Here is a 6,540-nt window from a genome sequence, read left to right as displayed (position 1 = left end):
GAAGGCCACTACATGGTAAAGTGTTGGCCTGGCGTGCAGGAGTCCTGGGTTCAATTCCCAGCCAGGGCACACAGGAGAAGCACCCATCTGCTTCTCCACCCCTATCCCTCTCCTTCCTCTCTGTCTCTCTCTTCCCCTCCCGCAGCCAAGGCTCCATTGGAGCAAAGATGGCCCGGGTGCTGAGGATGGCTCTGTGACCTCTGCCTCCGGCACTAGAATGGCTCTGGATGCAACAGAGCAACGCCCCAGAGGGGCAGAGCATCGCCTCCTGGTGGGCATGCCAGGTGGATCTTGGTCGGGCGCATGCGGGAGTCTGTCTGACTGCCTCACCATTTCCAGCTTCGAAAAAATGAAAGAAAAAAAAAAAAAAAAGAAGGCCACTGCATAATGATAAAGGGAGTAATCCAACAGGAAGATATAACTATTATAAATATCTATGCACCTAATATAGGAGTACCTAAATATATAAAACAAACTTTGATGGATATAAAGGGCAAGATCAACAGCAATACTATAATAGTAGGGGATTTCAATACCCCACTAACATCACTAGATAAATCCTCAAGAAAGAAAATTAACAAAAACCCAGCAGATTTAAAGGACACACTAGATCAACTCGATGTAATAAATATCTTCAGAACCTTTCACCCTAAAGCAGCAGAATATACATTCTTTTCAAGAGCTCATAGTATATTCTCTAGGATAGACCACATGTTAGGGCACAAAAGTGGTCTCAACAAATTTAAGAAGATTGAAATCATATCAACATTTTCTCTAATCACATTGGTATGAAACTAGAAATAAACCACAAAAGAAAAGCTCAAAAATTCTCAAACACATGGAAACTAAATAGCAAGTTGTTAAATAATGAATGGATTAAGAATGATATAAAAAAAGAAATAAAAAATTCCTAGAAACAAATGACAATGAGCATACAACAACTCAAAATTTATGAGACACAGCAAAAGCAGTACTGAGAGGCAAGTTCAGAGCACTACAGACACACTTTAAGAAGCTAGAAAAAGCTCAAATAAACAACCTAACCCTGTATCTAAAAGAACTAGAAAAAGAACAGCAAGTAAAACCCAAATGTAGTAGAGGAAGGAAATAATAAAGCTCAGAGCAGAAATAAATGACATAGAGGCTAAAAAAACAATACAGAGGATCAACAAAACTAGGATCTGGTTCTTTGAAAAGGTAAACAAGATCAATGAACCTTTAACTAGACTCATCAAGAAAAAAAGAGAGAGGACTCAAATAAATAAAATTAGAAATGAGAGTGGAGAAATAACAACTGACACAACAGAAATACAAAATATTGTAAGAAAATATATACTATGAAGAACTGTATGCCAAAAAACTAGACAACCTAGATGAAATGGACAAATTCCTTGAAACATATAATCCTCAAAAAATCAATCTGGAAGAATCAGAATATCTAAACAGACCAAACACAATAAATGAGATAGAAACAGTTATCAAAAAACTCCCAACAAAGAAAAGTCCTAGGCCAGATGGCTTCACAAGTGAATTCTACCAGATATTCAATGAAGAACTAACTCCTATCCTTCTCAAGCTATTTCAAAAAATTCAAGAGGAAGGAAGACTTCCAAGCTCCTTTTATGAAGCGAGCATAATTCTGATTCCAAAACCAGGCAAAGACAACACAAAGAAAGAAAATTATAAGCCAATATCCCTGATGAATATAGATGCTAAAATCCTCAACAAAATATTAGCAAACTGGATCCAACAATATATGAAAAAAATCATACACCATGATCAAGTGGGATTTATTCTTGGGAGGCAAGGCTGGTACAATATTCGCAAATCAATCAATGCGATTCATCACATAAACAAAAGGAAAGAGAAAAACCACATAATAATTTCAATAGATGCAGAAAAAGCATTTGATAAAATCCAGTACCCATTCATGATCAAAACTCTCAGCAAAGTGGGAATACAGGGAACATACCTCAACATGATAAAAGCCATCTATGACAAACCCACAGCCAACATCATACTCAATGGGCAAAATTTAAAAGCAATCCCCTTAAGATCAGGAACAAGGCAAGGGTGCCCCCTTTCACCACTCTTATTCAACATAGTCCTGGAAGTCCTAGCCACAGAAATCAGACAAGAAGAAGAAATAAAAGGCATTTAAGTTGGAAAAGAAGAAGTAAAACTATCATTATTTGCAGATGATATGATATTGTATATAGAAAACCCTAAAGTCTCAGTCAAAAAACTACTGGACCTGATAAATCAATTCAGCAAAGTGGCAGGATATAAAATTAATACTCAGAAATCAGAGGCATTTTTATACGCCAACAATAAACAGTCAGAAAGAGAAATTAAGGAAACCATGCCCTTCACTATTACAACCAAAAAAATAAAGTACCTAGAAGTAAATTTAACCAAGGAGACTAAAGACTTGTACTCGGAAAATTATAAAACATTGATAAAAGAAATCAAGGAAGATACAAACAAGTGGAAGCATATATCGTGCTCATGGTTAGGAAGAATAAACATCATTAAAATTTCTATATTACCCAAAGCAATCTATAAATTCAATGCAATACCAATTAAAATACCAATGACATACTTCAAAGATATAGATCACATATTCCAAAAATGTATATGGAACCAAAAAAGAACACTAATAGCCTCAGCAATCTAAAAAAAAAAGAATAAAGTGGGAGGTATCACACTTCCTGATATCAAGTTATACTACAAGGCCATTGTACTCATAATATCCTGGTACTGGCATAAGAGCAGGCATATAGATCAATGGAATAGAACAGAGAACCCAGAAATAAACCTACAGCTCTATGAACAACTGATATTTGACAAAGGAGGTAAGAGCATACAATGGAGTAAAGACAGCCTCTTTAATAAATGGTGTTGGGAAAATTGGACAGCTACCTGAAAAAAAATGAAACTAGACCACCAACTTACACCATTCACAAAAATAAACTCAAAATGAATAAAAGACTTAAATGTAAGCTGTGAAACCATAAGCATCTTAGAAGAAAACATAAGCAGTAAACTCGCCGACATCTCTCGGAGCAATATATTTGCTGATTTATCTCCACGACAAAGTAAAATAAAAGACAGGATAAACAAATAGGACTATACCAAATTAAAAAGCTTTTGCACAGCTAAAGACAATAAGAACAGAATAAAAAGACAAACTACACAATGGGAGAACATATTTGACAATACATCTGATAAGGGGTTAATAACCAAAATTTATAAAGAACTTGTAAATCTCAACACTAGAAAGACAAACAATCCAATCAAAAATGGGGAAAAATAAATTAATAGACACTTCTCCAAAAAGGACATACAGATGGCCAATAGGCATATGAAAAAATGCTCAACATCACTAATCATTAGAGAAATGCAAATTAAAACCACAATGAGATATCACCTTACACCAGTCAGAATGGCGCTCATCAACAAAACAACACAGAATAGTGCTGGCAAGGATGTGGAGAAAAAGGAACCCTCCTGCACTGCTGGTGGGAATGCAGACTGGTGCAGCCTCTGTGGAAAACAGTATGGAGATTCCTCAAAAAATTGAAAATTGAACTGCCTTTTTACCCAGCTATCTGACTTTTAGGAATATACCCCAAGAATACCATAGAACTCCAAAAGGAGAAATGCACCCCCATGTTTGTGGCAGCATTGTTCACAATAGCGAAGATCTGGAAACAGCTCAAGTGTCCGTCAGAGAACGAGTGGATTAAAAAGCTTTGGTACATATATACTATGGAATACTACTGAACCATAAGAAATGATGACATCGGATCATTTACAATAACATGGATGGACCTTGATAACATTATACAGAGTGAAATAAGTAAATCAGAAAAAAGTAAGAACTAAATGAACCCATACATAGATGGGACATAAAAATGAGACTGAGAGACATGAACAAGAGTGTGATGGTAACGGGCATGGGGGGGTGGGGGAGGGGAGGAAGGAGAGAGAGGAGGTAGGGGGAGGGGAGGGGCACAAAGAAAATCAGATAGACGGTAACGGAATACAATTTCACTTTGGGTGAGGGGTATGCAGCATAATCAAATGTCAAAATAATCTGGAGATGTTTTCTCTGAACATATGTACCCTGATTTATCAATGTCACTGCATTAAAATTAATAAAAATAAGATTAAAATAAACCAACAGGAATCAAGCCCTGGCCTGTTTTGCTCAGTGGTAGAGCGTAGGGCTGGTGTGTTGAAGTCCTGGGTTTGATTCTCAGTCAGGGTACACAAGAAAAAAGAAGAAAAAAAAGAAATAGAAAAAAATGTGGTGGTACATATACACAATGGAATACTATGTCGCCGTGAAAAAGAAGGAAATCTTACCTTTGGCTATGACATGGATGGACCTGAAGATTATTATGCTAAGTGAAATAAGTCAGGTAGAGAAAGACAAATACCATATGATCTCACTTATATGTGGAATTTAATGAACAAAGTGCACTTAGGAATGGAATAGAGGCAGAGTTACGGTCACAGTGAGCTGAGGGAAAGCTGTGATGAGGGAAAAGGAATGAGGAGATGGGATCAGAGAAGGTGAAGGGATTAGTGAAATTATATATACATAACACATAGATACATATAACAGGACAGGAAATCCCAGAGGGAAGGATGAGGGAGTTTGGGGGAGGGGGCAAAAGGGATGTAATGGGGGACAAGGGTGTGTTGGTGAGGGAGTTATATTCAGTGGGACACTTGAATCCATGTTAACACAATTAATTAAAATTAATAAAGAAAAGAAAATCAAATTCAAAAGAGCAAAAAAGAATAAGAAGAAAAAAAGGAAAGATGTATTTTGGTTTTGAGAGGTTTTTTTTTTTTCAGTAGGTGTCAACATATTACAAGTTTTAGCTTTATAAAGTTCCTGGGCTGTTTTCCACTGAGACAGTGTTTCCCAACATGGGGCCCATGCCCCACAGGGGGGCAATTCGATAGTTAAGGGGGGCAATTTGAAAATGGACTCGACACGACTTTAACTCTTTCGCCCCGGGCCATTTAAATGCAATGCTAGATATCAGTGCCAAATTTCACAAAAAATGCAATTCTTAAATAATTGCGGTAAATAATTATTATTTTTTAAAATAATTTTATTTTTAATGGGGCGACATTAATAAATCAGGATACATATATTCAAAGATAACAACTCCAGGTTATCTTGTTGTTCACTTATGTTGCATACCCATCACCCAAAGTCAGATTGTCCTCTGTCACCTTCTATCTAGTTTTCTTTGTGCCCCTCCCCCTCCCCCTTTCCCTCTCCCTCTCTCTCCTCCCCCCCGTAACCACCACACTCTTATCAATGTCTCTTAGTTTCACTTTTATGTCCCACCTACGTATGGAATAATACAGTTCCTGGTTTTTTCTGATTTACTTATTTCACTTCATATAATGTTATCAAGATCCCACCATTTTGCTGTAAATGATCCGATGTCATCATTTCTTATGGCTGAGTAGTATTCCATAGTGTATATGTGCCACATCTTCTTTATCCAGTCGTCTATTGACGGGCTTTTTGGTTGTTTCCATGTCCTGGCCACTGTGAACAATGCTGTAATGAATATGGGGCTGCATGTGTCTTTACGTTTCAATGTTTCTGAGTTTTTGGGGTATATGCGGTAAATAATTATTAAGTATAATTTCGTTTGATGAGACCAAAATATCAACTGGGTGATTGGCGTCATCAAGTAAACTCGCGTGCCGTCTGCCGCGGGGAACCCCGGACATTTTAAAAACTCACTAAACAACGCAGTTATTCTCACCTAATTGGCCCATTGCAACTTCTGTAGTGTTTCACATCATTCAGTTGGTGTTAATTTGAAATAAGTGTCAGTCAAAACTGTTGTAAAAGCTCGTTGATTTCATAAATATACATATATATATTGTATAGATATAATTGGTAAGTATTTGATTTTATTTTTTATCAATATTAAACTCTTTATTAAGTACTTCTTGCATCGGGGCTAGAAAGCAATAATATTTTATAAATATTATTGGGGCTATAATAGTGCATGCACGACAATTTTAATTTTAGAAGCATAACTTTCCAGAAAATTTTGTCAAGTGGAAAAAATATAGATACCTTTTGATTTGCGGTGGTAGTGTAGTAAATGTGTTATATACATTTAAATAAATATGAATTTTTAGTATACGTTTACTCTATGTCACAATGAATATATTTTAACACGTATTTTAATATTAGTTTTTTTTTTTTTTTTTTTTCTTTTCATTTTTCTGAAGCTGGAAACAGGGAGAGACAGTCGGACAGACTCCCACATGCGCCCGACCGGGATCCACCCGGCACGCCCACCATGGGGCGACGCTCTGTCCACCAGGGGGCGATGCTCTGCCCGTCCTGGGCGTCGCCATGTTGCGACCAGAGCCACTCTAGCACCTGGGGCAGAGGCCAAGGAGCCATCCCCAGCGCCCGGGCCATCTTTGCTCCAATGGAGCCTTGGCTGCGGGAGGGGAAGAGAGAGACAGAGAGGAAAGCGCGGC

The sequence above is a fragment of the Saccopteryx leptura genome, chromosome 9 (genome assembly GCF_036850995.1).
Source record: "Saccopteryx leptura isolate mSacLep1 chromosome 9, mSacLep1_pri_phased_curated, whole genome shotgun sequence".
Taxonomy (NCBI): domain Eukaryota; kingdom Metazoa; phylum Chordata; class Mammalia; order Chiroptera; family Emballonuridae; genus Saccopteryx; species Saccopteryx leptura.
This window is presented reverse-complemented; position numbering follows the sequence as displayed.